Genomic DNA, 17,547 nt, shown 5'->3' with positions numbered 1-17,547 from the left:
ACATCTGAATACCTAATCATATTTCTAGCTAATGATTCTCCCATTCGACCTTGAAACCCCTTTGTTCTCATATGAGGCTTTAACAATTGGATGAACAATCAACTATTTGAACCATGATGGTGTCGAAGAGCTTTCAGGTGCACTGGATTTCTGGTTCTTTGACACCTTCAGCAGTTTCATTGATATTAAGAACCAATCCACCGTGTGACGCAACATCCGTTCTTTTAGAAGACCCTTCAAACACAACTTCATTAGCGCCCTATTCAGAGAATGACATCCTCAACCTCAACTTGCTGACTTGACTTGGGTATATGTTAAGTTGGAGGCACATATACCACCATTTCCAACCTGTTGGAGCACTAGAAGCCTACTCAGTATTGTCTTCCAATTCCATCTCTTCTGTAACTACCAGTTCCTGAGTATTCCCACTAAACTCCGCCCTGATCAACAACATTGTTTACATCATCATCCTCCTGTTCGGTGTCATCACAAACGTATTCATTATTGGCAGGGGCGGATCTACATGTGGGTGAAGGGGTGCACGGGATACCCCTCAACTTTTTTGGCGAATTGCATTTTTTTCTTTAATCTCCGTTTTATTGATTGGGGATACCCCTGTGCAAATGTTAGGATATCCTTGAGTATAGGTAAAGATAAAATGAGATGAAACTTTCAGGTTGGCAAAAACGAAATTTTCCGTTGAAAGAAACTTGCAGCGGTAGTGGTTAAGAAATATTGGAGAAGATTAACAGTGGAAATATGAAAAAGCAAAAGTGTGTAGAAGTTTGAAGTCAACTAAACCTTTTCTTTTTTCCTTAAAAACATTTTTTGATTCTTTAAAGAAAACACATACATCTATTTTAAACGCAGTCTAAGTTCCATATAAATTTTTCTTTTAGCAAAAATAAATGTTTAAAATATCTATTTTTTACTTTTTTTAAAATCTATTACTTTTTATTCTTTTAATGAATATTATTTCTTTGGTATTTTCTAAAACATGTTTTTTTAATCTTTCAAAAACATACCTCTAAAAATAATCGAGTTACGTGTTTTTTATTCTTTTTGTTAGTTTGCAAATTTATTATTTTATTAAGTATTAGATTTACTTTATTAATAATGTTTTGGTTTTTTTGTTTAAGATAATTTTTTTTCAAATAAAATATTATCTATAAAACTTTAAAATAATATTTAAAGTTTTATAAAAATATCTGATAAAGTTCTCATGTGTGAGGTACACCAATTGATAAAAAACGATAATCAACACGTGCTTTAAAATGTAAAAATAAAATTATATTCGGATCCTATAATTAAATTGTTTTCATTCTCTCACGAGTGACACTATATTATAAAGTATGTATTAAGAAATGTTGATTAACAGTTTTGCTTTTTAATATAGTTTCACATGTATCTATGCCTAACTAATACGTAATTTTACTTATATCTTATATCACTATGTCATACTATATATTCTTAATCTTATTACTAAATGTTTTATATTTTTCTATTCAAACGGGTCTTTAACCAATTAATTAATTATATATACACACACTTACTAGCCGTTAAGTGCCCCTAAAGGCTCTCGAATTATCAGAGATGACCTTAAGTAAAAGAAAATTTTAAAGGCTCATTTTTACTAGCCACGATGACCCAAGGTAAAAAAAATTGGGATACCCCTAAAATTTTCTTCTAGGTCCGCCACTGATTATTGGGATCTGGTTGTTCACCGTCTTGATTGTTATCAAGATCCTTGTCTTCGGGATCTTTGTCAACTCCTGAACCCTCCCCCTGAACATCAGATCCCTGACCAGTGATCAACTTTCTTAACTCCTCTATCTGTGATTTGCTGAGACGTAATCTGCCTTTGTTGAAGTCACTAAGACTTAGTCAGATCTTTGGTAACAATTTTATGGACTTCAGCATCAGCTTTTAGTTTTTCAATCTGTTGTTTTTGCTAAATCATGTTCCTTAGATCGTTGATGATGAGTTGTTGATTCTGTACTACCCTTTCTCTTAAGTGATCAGCATAGACTAAGGTGGAGATCTCTCTAGTGTTAGCTCTAGATTAAGACCTTGGTTTTCCATTCTTGGAACAACTTCAACAGACCTTTCTTGATCCGTTCATCCCTATCTTTCTTATGAACCAACTTTTCTATTGGACTTATCCAAGGTGGTTTCTCCTGTTTGCTTACAATACTTACCTTTGTGTCTAAACACTTAAAAACCTCTAGTTTAACATCATGATCACCATTGCTACACTTATCGGTTAAAATGGGCTTCATTTTGACTTCCTCAGTTATCACTACTTCTTCAGGTTTCACATCAGGGGGCTTACCATACAATAACCATTCCAACCCACTGGAACAGAACCCACGTATTAGAACATGCAAAACAAACACAGACATGGTTCCACATAAATACAACGTGGGGTAGGGGAGCTTCCCCTGCTACACCCATTATTAGGTATAATGAAATAAAGAAAACAACACAACCTAAAGCAAAGCCCACAATGCATGACTTGGTCAACCTGGTACGTATGAGAGAGTTAACACTAGCTCCGATACCACTTGTTAGGTATTAAAAGAAGGGTAGATGCAGGGTACCCTTGACCGCAGAAGGGATCCCCCTTCCCAAGCTAGCGACCCGGCGGTGTATGCGGCTAACTCGAAAGAGTCGGTTAATGTTACAATTATTAAAACAATACAACGTCTCAGGCCTTAAGAAATTGATGGTAGTTCTATTTTATTACTAAAACGGATAGTAATTACGAGAAGTTTACAAGTAACAAACGAGTAGTCAAACGAATCAATACACAACGAGATAACAACCCAAATAATGAGCAATATTATATGCAACCAACCCCAAACCCTAATTTAATTGTAAACACAATTAAGAAAACTAACCTGATGGTTCTTGATTTGTTTACTTTGATCGAACAAAGCAACCACAAAAGAAATCAATATGTGTTGACTTTGTTCATCTTGGTCAACGCAAAACCAAAGAATGGTGCAAAGGTTGGTGGTGGCTGAGTTTAAACATCTTGGCTTCTAATTTGTTGATGAAACAACTAAGTCAAAACTTAGTTGATTCTTTTGATCTCGTTGAAGGAAGAAAAGGAGTACGCGGCTTGTAACTGCGAAGGATCAAATACAAAGTTTACTAAAAATAAGAAGTCGTAAGAAGGGTATCAAACGGACTTCGATTGACCTCATTTAAGCGGCATTTGAACCGTTTCATCAAACTTTACGATGTGAGATTTTAGGTTTTTGTTTTTAGATGTTTAGCTTGTAGATTTTAGACTATTTGTTTACATCATTGTGTCTTTTCTATATTTGTGTCACTGTGTCTTTTTTGTGACTTATTGTGTCTTTTTTCTTCGACATTGTGTTATATTTTGTGATCCATTATGTCTTTGTACTCTTTTTATTTTTGGGAGCCTTTATAGAATGACTTTACCCGTAATGAACAATAAAGATTAACAAGGGATTTTCTGTGGTTTGATTAAGGTGTGCAACTACATTCGTGGGCAACGTACAAGATCTCTTTCTTATTTCTTTTTGGTGACAAATGTATTAAGGGATATTGGGTTACAAATATTTTTCTCCAAGTAACAAATAATGGGCTAAATTAAACCCATTAGGGTAGCCAAGGGTCTTTAGTTGCTTGGAAATACCTCGGCCCAAAGGAATGGGTCGAGCTCCACTATCGATCCCAACAGAATCGTACATTATGCATTAAAAACTTGTGGTTTATAAAATATGTAAATTTTCAAGTATAAAGGCTAGTGGTAGCGGGGCAACGTTTCGAAAAAAAGGGGTAACGAAATCGAAAACACGTCATATTTTCCAAAATTTACACTACTGCCGGAGCGTCAAGGGCTAGCAGAGACTACCCCTATTATAAAGCTAGGCCCGCCCCTGATAAAGGCAGTACATAAAATTTCCCCTATAGAATATGTATAGGCTACAATATGTCTTTGATTATGATTTAAAATTGCAAGAGTAGAAAAAAATAGAACAAATAGTAATTTTGTATATAAAAGAATGTATCAAATCAAAAAAAAAAAAAAAAAAAAAAAAAAAAAAAAAAAACATGATAATCAGTTACCGGCAACATAATCGTCCAACTTATAATAATCAGTGTATAAGACTGAAGAGAAGACTACAAGCATGCAAAGTTTTTAGTTAAGAAAAAAACACTCGGGTTAAACATATATTTAGTAGACAAAATGTGACATCCAAATAACAAGTCAAGAGTCTGCTCAAATTTAATAAAGGCGTAGCTTCACTTATGGGGTGCAAACAAGTCGAGCCGAGCCCGAGCTCGGCCAGGCTTGATGTGACACCCGGCTTTCCAGGCCGTACCGTACAATTGTAACACGTGTTGTGGATAGGTAACAGGATTGTATTTGACTGATTATGATGTTTACATGCGAAACGAACGTCGGTGACCACCCGATCAGTGTTGAAATCCTAAAAATAGTCTGTTATGATTTGAATAATAATTTTAATCCTATTCGTGAGGAAAAATAAATTAAAACGCTAAGAAACTCTATTTTTCGAGTTTAAGCGCGTACCGCGCGATGCAGCGCGTGTACCGATAAAATACTGTCAACACAGCCTGTCAAGGCAACTGATAATCGTTTTAATAATAATTTGATGAGTTTATTACTTTAGGATGATAAAAATAAATAAAAACGCATAAATCCCTATTTATGCGATTTTAAGCGCGTACCGCGCAGCACAGCGCACATACTGCCAAATACCGGCAACGTAGCCAGTTCCGGCAAACAAAATATTGTTCAATAATATTTTGGTGAGTTTATTTTTATAGAGTGTTAAAAATAATTTAAAACACAGTAAAACGGGATTAAAACGCTAGATAAAATACCTGGTATCCAGTAAAATACCAGTTTTAATCTATATATATATGTGTATGCGTATATATATATATATGGGGGTGTGTGTGTTGAGAAAGTTGGCAGCCATGCAAGCCATTTGCACTCTCTATCTCATGCTCCTATTGGTCTAAATGGAGGTGCATGATGACACTCTCCTCAAAACTCCCAATATCTTCCACCATTTCAAGAATTATGTCTTTAAAACACTCAAAGACTCTCTCTCTCCTAAAATCAGCCGAATACCCCCTTTCTTACCTCCATACTTTCGAAATTTTGATGATTCTTGCAAGAACATCATTAAATCTAAGGTGTTTCCAAGCTATTTTGATGATCCAAAGGTGTTTTCTTAGTGAAATAAGCTTTCAAACATCAAAAATCATGTCAAAACCAACTTGAATTTTGAAGGTATAAAAACCATTTCTCTAAATTTTGTTCTTGAGTGATGTTGTAAATCTTGGAAAGTTTCTCTTGATTCTTGAGTTTTTCACAAGACATAAAACTAAAACAATTGGGTTTTAAAAGGAAACAAGAATTGATGAACATGTGTGCATGTGTGGCTGTGAGTGTATGTGTGTGTGTAGGTGATTATGTTTTGATTTTTGATTGAGTAATTCTTGATTAACATGTTACTTGAATAGTAGAATGCATGCAAAAACCATAAGTGTCATAAAAGAATGCTTTTAAAAGTGTTTCATGATTTGAAAGGGGTATGATGAAAAAATGAATTTTTGGAAGTTCATGTGAGTATATAAATTTCGTGAATGTGTATGTATATGTGTATGCATGCATGTAATTTTTAGTTATATACTCATAAATGTAAGAACACTTGCATTATGTATGAATGATTATGTATAAATGATTATGTGATGATGGATGATATAGGTTATAATTTGTAAGAATATGGATTTAATATGTTCTTGAGTATGATTAGATCATCAGTAATGATGATGATGTTGTATGAGTGCATTAGATGCACATACATGAACATGCATGATGATATGAAAGCATGAAATGATGATTTAAATATGATTTGATAAAAATAATTTTTGATCAGATTATAAACACTAATATATGATTATTTTGAAGTGTTTAATGATATAAAACTTTGTCATAAAGTTTACTAGTCTTGCATGTTGTACTTGGTGCATTATGTGTTGTAAAATACGTGAAATCGCATGATTTATGTGACTTACACAAAAACTGCACTAATCTGATCATAACCATTATTTTAATCAGTAAATAACATGTATTGTGTTAAAATATCAAGTCGTTTCGAGTTGGGATGATTATAGTAACGTTTAACGCAAAACTATGCGTTAAAACGGTCAAAAATCGGCTTTTCAAGTGATTTTTGTAAAACTGATTTAGATCAGTAAATAAACTGATGTTTTTAGTTTAAAAATAAGTATTTTAACTAATTTTAAGTTTACTTGGTGTTTGGTTGGTCACACGTGACTTCCGACGCCCGAAATCATTACCGAATCGAAAATACGCATTTTTCGATGAACACTGGTATGGGCAAATTTTGAGTGAACCTTATGTGATAAAATGTGTTAAGTGATTTAAACATGTAAATGTGATAATATGTTAAGTGTTAACTTGATAGTGGGAAATTTAGACTATGCATGTATACTTGTGCGTTTTGTACGGTAGAAATGGTAAAAATAGCGTTAAACGTGAAACTTGTTTGCCGAGCATGAAATTTGATACATATAAGATATTTTATGTATATTTGTTTTAAAAATGACAAAATAGATAAGTTAACAAGGTTTCGCATATTTCGATGATTAAATTATGTGAACGTTTATGTATATATATTACGACGCGCAAATCATAGATATATTGCGTATAAACGGCAGAGTTAACGGATTTACACAATAATGGTCACCAATAAAATCGTTCAAGTCGCAAAATTATAAAAATATATATATATGGACTCATAATCAAAAATAATATATATATATATATATTAACGTGCCAACATAATCAAAAATAATAACTTTTCGAGAAAATTCCAAAGTTATGTGATAATTCTAAGAAACGGAGAAACTTAGGATTTTTGTGTTATGTATATTGATTTAGAATCGTTCTTATATTAGGACGTGTAGAAAATCAATCTCTGGGATTGCGCTATTAAAAATACGCACCCAAAGGTGAGTGTCACTAAACCCCTCTTTTTACTGTTTTGTATATATTTTGGGGGTGGAACACGTCGTTAAAAGGGTTTAATAATGTTTTCAAAATAAAACATACCTTTTAATATAAAATATATATTTTCGCTGAAAATATATGAAATTTGATAAGTTATACGTTTCGAAGTAAAATGTTTTGATGAATGAATATTGTATGTGCGGTATTTCTTAAGTGAAACAAGACCGTACGTACTGGGGATGAATTCCGGACTAGGTCTCAACCTTTGAGTGACAGGGGAATTCGTATAACGTCGTGTATTAAATTGTCATATTAGTAGGATATATATATTGTACGTGAGGCAGACATCATATTGTTCTTCGAGAAAGAACCCTGCGCCCATGATGTCGTTTAATCATTTAAGTAATGTACGCGAGGAATTGTTGGCAGATCTATCGGGTTGACAACCCCGTCGTGACTGGTCGCCACGTGTCAAGTCAAGTGACGAATTTTGATTCTGTTTATTATCTAGCATTGATTATCCCTGCATGGTTAATATATAGTTCGTATCGTCTAGCTAACATACGAGTCTGAAAGTTGACGCAATAATTTAATATACAAAACTTGGGTAGTAACAATATTGTCGGGTTCGTGAAACTACGACGGAAGGCGCATGGATTTTATTAAGGAAGTAAAATGGTCTTTCTAAAATTTTATGGATGTTTTCAAATAAACACCTAATCAGAAAGTTTTTCCTTGGAATAAAATTTGTTTGTAAGTGAATATGTGAACTCACCTTCCTTTGTGTTGACACTTGATTTTTAACGTGTTCTACAGGTACTTGAGTACGGCTTCGGGAATTATGGCGTATCTTGTGGTTGTTGATGCATGTTTTGTTACTCAATAATGTTGGACTAACTTTTAAAACTTCTGGGACGAACGTAATAAGATCCATGAGGATCATAAACAACTTAACTATGTCATGGTTGTGTCGTGTCTTAAAACGTAATGTTTAAATAACTTACATTTAAAACATACTAAAATGTCCAACAATTAAATGCATCGATCGACAAGATATAAATGGGCACCAACTTCCGTCTCCACTACGTTTTATATTCCGCTGCGACGTTTTTGGGGTGTGACACTCGAGCTCGAGCTCGATTAACTTATGAGAGCTCAGGCTCGAGCTCGGCTCGTTTGTATTTTATCAAGCTCGAGCTCGGCTCGGGCTCGGCTCGTTTATATCTATTAATTAGTATATTAAATATAAATTTTATAAATAATAGACTTTTTAGGCTTGCGAGCTCGATAAGTAAAGCTCGGGCTCGGGCTCGTTTACTAAATAAGCTTATTTTTAGGTTCGAGGTCGGCGTGTAAACAAGTTTAAATAAGCTCGGCTCGACTCCGCTCGTTTACACTAAGGCTCGACGAGCCTAACGAGCTTCACATGTGAGGCTCGAGCTCGGGCTCGATAAACAAACGAGCTTTGTTTTAAGGCTCAAGCTTGGCTCGGGCTCGATAAGGCTCGGCTCGTTTTAAGCTTTTTCTCGAGCCGATCTCGAGTAGCTCGCGAGCCGCTCGGCTCGTTTGCAACCCTACTTATATACCCAATAGCATTTGCTATATTAAGTAGCCAAACATAAATTAAATCCAATGAATTTCTTGAAATGTTTACTACTCTGCCAAAACATAATATCCTTGAACTTGATTAAAATAAAAATTAGAGTTAAATGCCCGGATAGTTCCTGTGGTTTGCCTTTTTTTCACCTTTAGTCCCTAACTTTTTAAACTTAAAGCTATAGTCCCCAACTTTTGCAATTTCGTTCCCGGATAATCCCTACCGCGGATGAGTGTTAGTTTTCTCGGTTAAGTTAGTGTGAAATGACTATAATGGCCTTGCTATTAATAATTAACAAACAAAATATAACACCAAAGATTAAAAAATAAATCTGGGCCCACCTAAATTACCACCCACCTCTTTTTCATCTCAACATTTAACCACCCGCCTCCACCATCATCTTCAACCTCATCACTGCCACCATCACCCCTTGTTCATCATCTACTCCCTAACCGTCATTGAAACCCTAACACCCTAAAAGAAAAATAACCTGCAACTCGCAAATGCGTGTTCAGAGATTGGAATAATCTTCTCTTGCACCGGTTTGTTCAAAGATTTGATATCTGATTCTTGACGAAGACGATAAACTCATTCGCATTGGCTTCTTCGACAGGTTTTTCCTGGGTGTCGCCCCACTCGTTTCATCAGAGAAACTTGAACCCTTTCGCCTTTTTTCCATTATCGATCGGGAAATCACTCAATGTCAGTTCATCTTTCAATTCGACAATCTCATGGGTACCATAAAGTGAACCCATTTATAATGTTTACCGCAAGTATTAGTCATTCATGGGTACCATAAAGTCAACCAAAATTTATAATTTTTGGGCAAAATGAAAGTGGAATGAACCCTACAATAAAACATAAGTAATAAAAAAACAGCACGGTCACTTTTTTTATTATTTCTGCGTTGGGTTCTTGGTGTCAAGGAATTGCAGAAGAGAACAACATGGTGGTGGAGAAGTTGCACGTGGGGAGTTGTGGTGGTGGAGGTGGTGGGTGGAAGAGAAAAGGAAGAATAAGAAAATGGTGTTTTATTTTAAATAGATATTTAAATAGATTATAAGGTGGGTTCCACTTCTTTTTTAATTAAATATTTAAATAACTAATTAATAACAATTTTTATTAGTAAGGGTATTTAAGTAATTTCATACCCACTTAACTGGACAAACTAACCTTCATCCACGCTAGGGACTATTCGGGAACGAAATTGCAAAAGTTGAGAACTATAGCTGTAATTTTAGAAAGTTAGGGACTAAAGATGAAAAATGGGCAAACCACAAGGACTATTCGAGCATTTTTCTCTAAAAATTAGATTCCATGTTTCAAATAAATTAACTAGTAGAACTTAAAGTAAAAATGAAAAGTGAATAGCTTTAAATATTAAAGCATGATTTTATCCCCCCTAGACCCAAGTCATAACCATAGCCCATAATAGCCCAATATCAGGAGCCCAATAACTTTTAATATTTAACCGGTTCGAATATTGTAAATGGGTTGTGAGCAGCATGGAGCCCAATATCATCAGCCTATACGCGTCTCAGGCCCAGAGGCTACGAGTCCTTCCAGTTTCCACCAACACGAATGTTTAGCCCATTACTTTATATCATAAACACATTTTACACTCAAATATTATTTTCATCACATTACATGTCACAGTGACCAAATCTTTAGATCTTAACATACCACAAGCATCATTTTTTACACTTTTATATTACTAATTCCATTAGAATATGTCTGGGTATTTGTCGAAACTATCGATCTCGCCTTCCATAAGAAAACAACAATAGACCATCTAATATTGTGGATAACAATCCAACACCATTATCACTACAACGAAGTTATTCTTATAAAAACGAACCCCCAGTTTGAAGCTCACAACCAAACAAATAATATTATACGCAAACATGATATGATTAAAACATAAACCCAATAAAGATCAGGAATTAGGGTACGAATGCACACAACCAAATTCAGTAATCATAGCTCAAACATAGACAATAGATCGGTAATTCGCTATGTGTTTAGTTATACTTAATTTCGATTTCGGTTTATGTTTGTTTATTTCGTGTGAGTTTAATTACAAGTATGAGGGTTGCTTTAGGTAAGAGCTTTTATAAATTTATGCCTATAAACGTGATGGGCACATGCTAGGAAACTTTATTTGTAAGTATTGAAGAAAATTAGATTCAACTGGATCTATGAAGAAGATAACAGTCCTGAAGATCACAACAAGAAGAAGAGGATCGGATAGGACAAATGAAATGAACAGCATCCACTTCAAAGTATCACAAGTTGATCAAGAGCTGAAGAAGATTGTCAGAGAAGGTCATTTCTAATGGATCTGATGAAATATCATCAGTTTCTGACGATTCTGATCATCAGATTTTCTGATGATTTGTTCACCAGAATTTCTGATGAAGTGGTTTATCAGAAATTCTGATGAATACCCCGCATATCTAAAAATCAGCTCTATCCTACCACAATAACCGAAGCTACTTGACATTATTGGATATCATGATTACAAAGGCAACTTGACTGTTGGATTCAATGAATATGTCAAATGGCTACTTTATGCAGGACTTATTGCATGAATAAACAATTGTTTATTCATGTATCCAACCTTCTATAAATAGAAGGCTCACCCAGTAGAAGACAATGAGTTAAGCTTAGCATTCAATACATACTACAAAACTCCATTGCCCTCTCACCCACAGAATTCAAGATTCATTTGTATTAAATAATAATCTTACAATCACCTTGTAAACTATTTTGTTTCAAAGTGATATAAACTTGATAATTCTGTGGGTCTTGTTTCTTGAAAGTCTGATTTCCATTTCCGCACAACTTTTTCACATATACTGAAATCACTTGCCATATTACGTGAAAAGAAGTTTTTCAGTCCAAACTGGGACCAACAATTGGTATCAGAGCAGATTGAATAAACTATTTTCAAACGATCAATCGCTCATCTTCTTTTCTCTAAATATGGCCAGCTTTCAATCATGGAATAATGCTTTTAACATTAGTTCTATGTCAAAACCTCCGACTCTGGTCAGAGAGGAATACCCCCAATGGAAAATCAGGATGGTCAATTTCCTCAATGGTCATGACCGAGCTCTGTTTCAATCCATTGAAAGGGGTCCACATATACCAATGACTGAAATACCAGCTATTCCAACAACTGACCAATCACCTGCAATCCCTGCCTCCCGAGCTCCCAAAAGTGAAATAAACTGGAGCCCGGAAGACAAGGAAAGGGTGGTTGGGGATGAAAGGGCAAAGTCATTTTTAATAATGGCTATCCCCAATGACATATTATCACAAGTTGATGCATGTGCATCAGCTAAGGAAATATGGGATCAGTTGGAAAATCTTTGTGAATGAGGAGAAAGGATAAAAAGAAACAAGAGAACAAACAACGTTTCCGCATATGAGAGGTTCAAAAGTTTACCTAATGAAAGATTAAATGAAACATATCAAAGATTTACAAAACTTTTGAACGAGCTAAAGAAATTTGGAATAACAAAATCTAATGATGAAAGAAACATAAAATTTCTGGATGCTTTACCTAGAGAGTGGAGAAGTCTAACCATGACTTTATCCTCAACCTTAGAACTAGGAAATATGAGTCTTCATGACTTATACAGCATTTTGGTCCCCAGAGAGGAAGAAATATTTGAAGAAACCATTCAAAGAGGGGGATCTTTAGCTCTTATCTCAAACTCACAAAGAACACCACCTACCAATGATCCACAACCATCAAACAGTCAAAATCTTGAAATTTTTGATACATCATCAGATTTTTCAGCTTTTGCTGAAGCAATAGCATTGCTCACCAAAACATTTAAGCAGAGGTTGAGGGGAGGAGGCCAAAGATACCAGAGAAGTGACAAAGGGAGGATGGATGGAAGATCTAAGGAAGAAAGTAGATCTAAGGATAAAGGGAAGGCTGAAGTTGTGTGTTACAAGTGCAAGCAAAGAGGTCACTATGCATAAGAATGCAAGACCAAGAAGCTGAAGGATGTTGCTTATTATGAGAAGAAGCTGGAAGAAGCAAAGAAGCAGCAACAAGTCAGCTTAATTGCTAGGACAGATACATGGCTATCTGATGATTCTTCTGATGAAGAAGAAGAAGAAGAAGAAGAAGAAATGGCTAATTTCTGCCTTATGGCACTTTCTGATGACATACCAGAAACTTCAGGACAACAGGTAAATTTAGACAATCCTTGATCTTGAACACAAGCTAAACAAGCTCATGCCAGATTTTCTAAATCTGTAAGATAAACAGCAATCAGATAGTAAAAAATCTGATGAGTTGCAAAGGACCATGAACAAAATCTTACTTGAAAACCAATTACTAATAGAAGAAAGTTTAGATCACAGAGCTAAAATTGAGTTCTATGAAAATGAAAGAAAAGATCTTTACAAGAAAATCAATGATAAAGAAATTAATGTAAGAGGTTTTCAACACGCAAAAGAATTTATAAACTTCATTGAGTCCACGCCAAAGAACAAAGGAGAGGGTTTGGGATATGTAAAAACAAGAAACAGCAAACCCACTGTCTTTGTAAAAGCAACCCATCAGATTTCTGATAAATTTTTATCAGAATCTGACTCTGAATCATGCCAATCAACCTGCTCTGAATACTCTTATGAAAACCCCAACTTCAAAGCAAAAATGAGTGAATGCAAACAAAAATCTTTAAATATTCCAGAAGCAGTTCACTCATCTTTTCAAAATTATCCACTCATTCCATCACAAGAAAAAATATCAGAAAATTCTGACAAAGAACCTTGTATGTGTGTTGACATACTGAAGCTTGTTCAACACCATCTCCAAAAGAAAAATGAAAAATATGTTTATGGCTCAGCATATAACAGAAATTCTGATGAAAGGCCATTAAGAGAAAATAATCTGATTAAAATCTCATCAGAAAGAGTACCCAAGCAAGTCTGAGTACCAAAAACCCTCTAATCTTTCCATTTCAGGACCATCATGTGCAGCAGATCTGGTACTGCGATTCAGGAAGCTCCAAGCACATGACTCTAAGAAATTACTTCATCTTCTTCTTCTCACACTCTCTCACACGCACAAAATGCTTACCATCAAAGCTAATCGTTTCCCTCTACCTTACCATCCCTATCATAACCTCAAACAGAGGACCAACCTTGAAGGTCCTCATTGGGAAGGATGTCAACCGGTGCTGAATCTGATCATGGCGAGCAATTTGAAATATGCCCTCACAGCCAATATAATTGTCTACCCAGACATTCTTCAAATGTTCTGGCAAAATGCAACATTGTCAGAATATGAGGGGAGAGGTCAGATGGTTATCGAAAGTACGGTGCTTAACCAAAAGGTTCGGGTAACTAAAGGTATCATCAGGACAGTGTTACAGCTCAATGATGATAATGAAGTCTTGATGTTCACCAAGGCTGAAATAGATGAGACACTGGAGCAGATGGGTTACATTCCTGCAAACTCACCACGAGCAATCCACAAAAATGGCTTCATAAAACCATGGCAGTATCTGATCACACAAATGGGTGCATGCTTCTCAAAGAAGATCATCAATCATCATGAAGCATCCCAAAGGTTGATGGAACCTATACGTGCACTCGTTCTAGAGACACCTTACAATTTCTCATATTACTTGATAAAAGATTTTGCAAGTAATATGTGGTTTTGCAGGCCATTTTTTATTTATCCTCGTTTTCTGATGAGGATAATCACAAGCCAACTAGACTTTGGAGGTGTTCCTGTAGGTTATGCCAGAGCAGAGATGAGACTTCAACAAAACATGAATCTCAGCATGCTTAAACCTATAAATCATCATACTGGTTTGGTGACTGATCTACGGATACTACTTGAGATGGATCATGGTGAAGGGATAGACCTTGAATAAGTCATTTTCTGTTTAATCTTGGTGTGTGTAAATTTTCTTTGTTATTATAGTATGTTTCTTATATTACTTAGTCATTTAGCTTATGATTTGGGAAAGGAAAAATGGGTAAAGAAAATTGAGAAAAATGATCATCAGAAAACAAAAATATTTGACATAAATTTCTGAGTTTCTGATGACAGAAGACAAAATCTGGTAATTCAAACTTAAAATGCATCTCTAAATTTTTTTTTCTGTTAAAACTTCAAAATGATAAAAAGTTTTAGAAAATATCAGAAAAAGCCAAGAAACTTGGATGCCATCAGAGAATCATATGTAAGTCTTCTGATCTTATCTCATTCCCTCTCATCTCAAAAAAAAAAAAAAAAAAAAAAAAAAAAAAAAAAAAACTCTTATATCAATCAAAAGAGAAACTTCAAAATCTGTTGAAAAGGGTCACAAGTTTAGGGGGAATCACAACCAATAAATTATGTTGAATATTGTTGACTTCTGTTGACCACATCTAAAAGGTCAACAAAAGCCAGAACAAAAAGCAATACATATTTTTAACAGAATTTATGTTGAATTTCTGATGACATCATCAGAATGACACTTTGACTTACAAGAAAGAGAGGATGCAGATAAAAAAAGCTGATTGGACCTTTTACAAAATGGGGTCCACAAAGATGAAAAGGTGTCATATAACCGATAGTTATCTCCAATCAAAATTCAGTTTAACATTTTTGTGAAGGAATGATTGAAGAAACTACAAGTTGAAAGGGCCTAAACACGATTACACGATCAACCGTCATTAAATGTCTTGATACCCACGATCCAACGGTTACTTTCTGAACCGAAACTCACATCACACGATCTAACGGTAATAAAGACAATTAATGATCTTTTAACCGCCATTACATGGCACATTCCATATCCCCTCAACTCCATACACCCACAATTCTCTGCTAAAACCCTCACTATATAACTCACACTTAGCAGAAATTCAAAAATCACTCACCTTCCTCACAAAAACTTCAAAATGATACATCACATGTTCTTCACTCAAAATCCAAAAATCCCTAAATTTCAAACCCTAATTCTCAAAATTCAATAATGGCAGAAGTAAACCTCAACATCCCAATTGTTCTACATGAAGTACCTTTTGTTGAAGACACAGAATTTCTACCAATGAAAGAAAACAATCTGCTAATGAATACAGAGCATTCGGAATATGACATAAGATGTCAACTTCTGGAAGAATATCTTATGAAATGTCTAATCTCAGGAGCACTAACAAAAGAAAGAGAAGTACCAGAAAAATTACTACAGCAATTTGTTCATACTTTTAATGAAGATGAAGAGAATCAGGTCTCTGCTCATGTATGGGGAAATGTTTTTGTAACATTAACCCCTGCAAGGGTAAGAGAATGGCTTGAACTTCCAGTTCTTGAAAATTATATTGAAGGTCCAACCAAAGAAGAATTGATAAGCTTTATAAGTGAGCTTGGTTACAAGAACAAGAAAATCAACAAAATTGGAGCAATAAGAAGAAATGAAATGCCAGCCATCTGGTAAGTGATGATGGAAGTGTTAAACAAATGTCTCACATCAAAGATAGGAGGAACTGATCAAGTCAGTCGAGCTATTCTGACAATCATGTATGGACTCATAACTGGGTTCAAAATTGATTATGGAACATAAATTTTTAACCTACTCAAAATATCAATCCTCACTAGAAATGGAAGAATAACCTCACATCTGCCATATCCAAGGTTAATCTCAATTTTTATTTCTGAAACATTTGCTGAAAGGGACATAGAAATTCCTATTTTTGAAGATATCTGGAGTTCAAATACCATGAAGGCCTGGAGTTCCAATCATGGATGGGAATCAGACAAAGATATCCCTGAGTTACTAGAAAGCATGCTATGCCTCACTGCACCAGACTCACAATACAGAATACAACATGAAGAACTTCTGGCCAAATCAGATACTCCAACAGAAGAACCTAGCAAAGAAGTTGTTAACTGTTCTTCATCACTAGAAGAAGAAGAAGTTGAGAAGTCCTGGTCATCAGAAACAGAGGCTGCAGGAGGAGAAGGAGTTCTGGAGATAACCAACTCACCAGAAAATAAGACAGAACATGCTGAGAGTCAACAGATTCATGAAGGAGGAATTCATCATGAATTTGATATTCATCAAGAGAAAGAACATGAACACTATGCAGAATCTCATATTGCTGGAGGAACTCATGAAGATGCTGAAGAACAACATTATGAAGAAACTCAGTTTGCTGGGACTGCAAATGAAGCCACTGAAGTTATACATCATGATGAATCTCGGGTTGTTGGTACATCTCTTTTAAACACTGTTTTAGTTGATACTCATTCAAAAGAAGCAAAATTAGATAATTCATTTAATGTTTCTTATAAGTCAGAATATAGAAAAACTGATGTTGATGAAGAGGTTACTAGTTCCATTAATCTCAACTCTGAATCAGAAAATGAGGAAGAGGATGAGATCCCAACAGATAGAGATCAGGAAACTGATCAAGGAAATCTGGCACAAGGTAATCTGTTTACCTCAAAAACTTATGGAGAATCATATATTGATATGATTCAAGGACATAAGGAAATCCAGGATGAAAATGTGTTTTTCACCACTGGTGGAGATGATTCTGATACACTTAAGGTTGCACCAAAATCTGGTAAAGCCAAAAGTGACCCTATCATTTCCAGAACAGCAGCAAATGTGTTTGCAGCTGGAATGTTAGAAGGAACATCTGTTGTTCCAAATATCCTTGAAACACCCATGAACCAAGAAAATTTGGAAACTGTGCTGGAAAATGTTTACAAAGCCTGCAAAAGAAATCCAGTAGAAGAAAAACTTGATATGTTGTTGTCAGAAATACAAGGTCAAAGGGCTAATATAAAGACTTTGTCAGAATCAGTGGAGATAATAAAGACACAAACTGAAAGAAACACTGAAGCACTAAAGTCTCTTCAAAAGATGAAAGAAAA

General features: G+C 35.0%; 1 long non-coding RNA gene across 1 annotated transcript; it reads left to right on the top strand.

Annotated features, from left to right (window-relative positions):
- Positions 1-5,113: 5,113 nt before the first annotated feature.
- On the top strand, positions 5,114-7,997 carry LOC110917304. Its single transcript, XR_002580468.2, has 3 exons — positions 5,114-5,302; positions 6,997-7,050; positions 7,865-7,997. It is a non-coding gene; the product is annotated as an uncharacterized LOC110917304 (long non-coding RNA).
- Positions 7,998-17,547: the final 9,550 nt, after the last annotated feature.

This window comes from Helianthus annuus, chromosome 16, assembly GCF_002127325.2.
Source record: "Helianthus annuus cultivar XRQ/B chromosome 16, HanXRQr2.0-SUNRISE, whole genome shotgun sequence".
NCBI lineage: Eukaryota > Viridiplantae > Streptophyta > Magnoliopsida > Asterales > Asteraceae > Helianthus > Helianthus annuus.
This window is presented reverse-complemented; position numbering and strand designations above follow the sequence as displayed.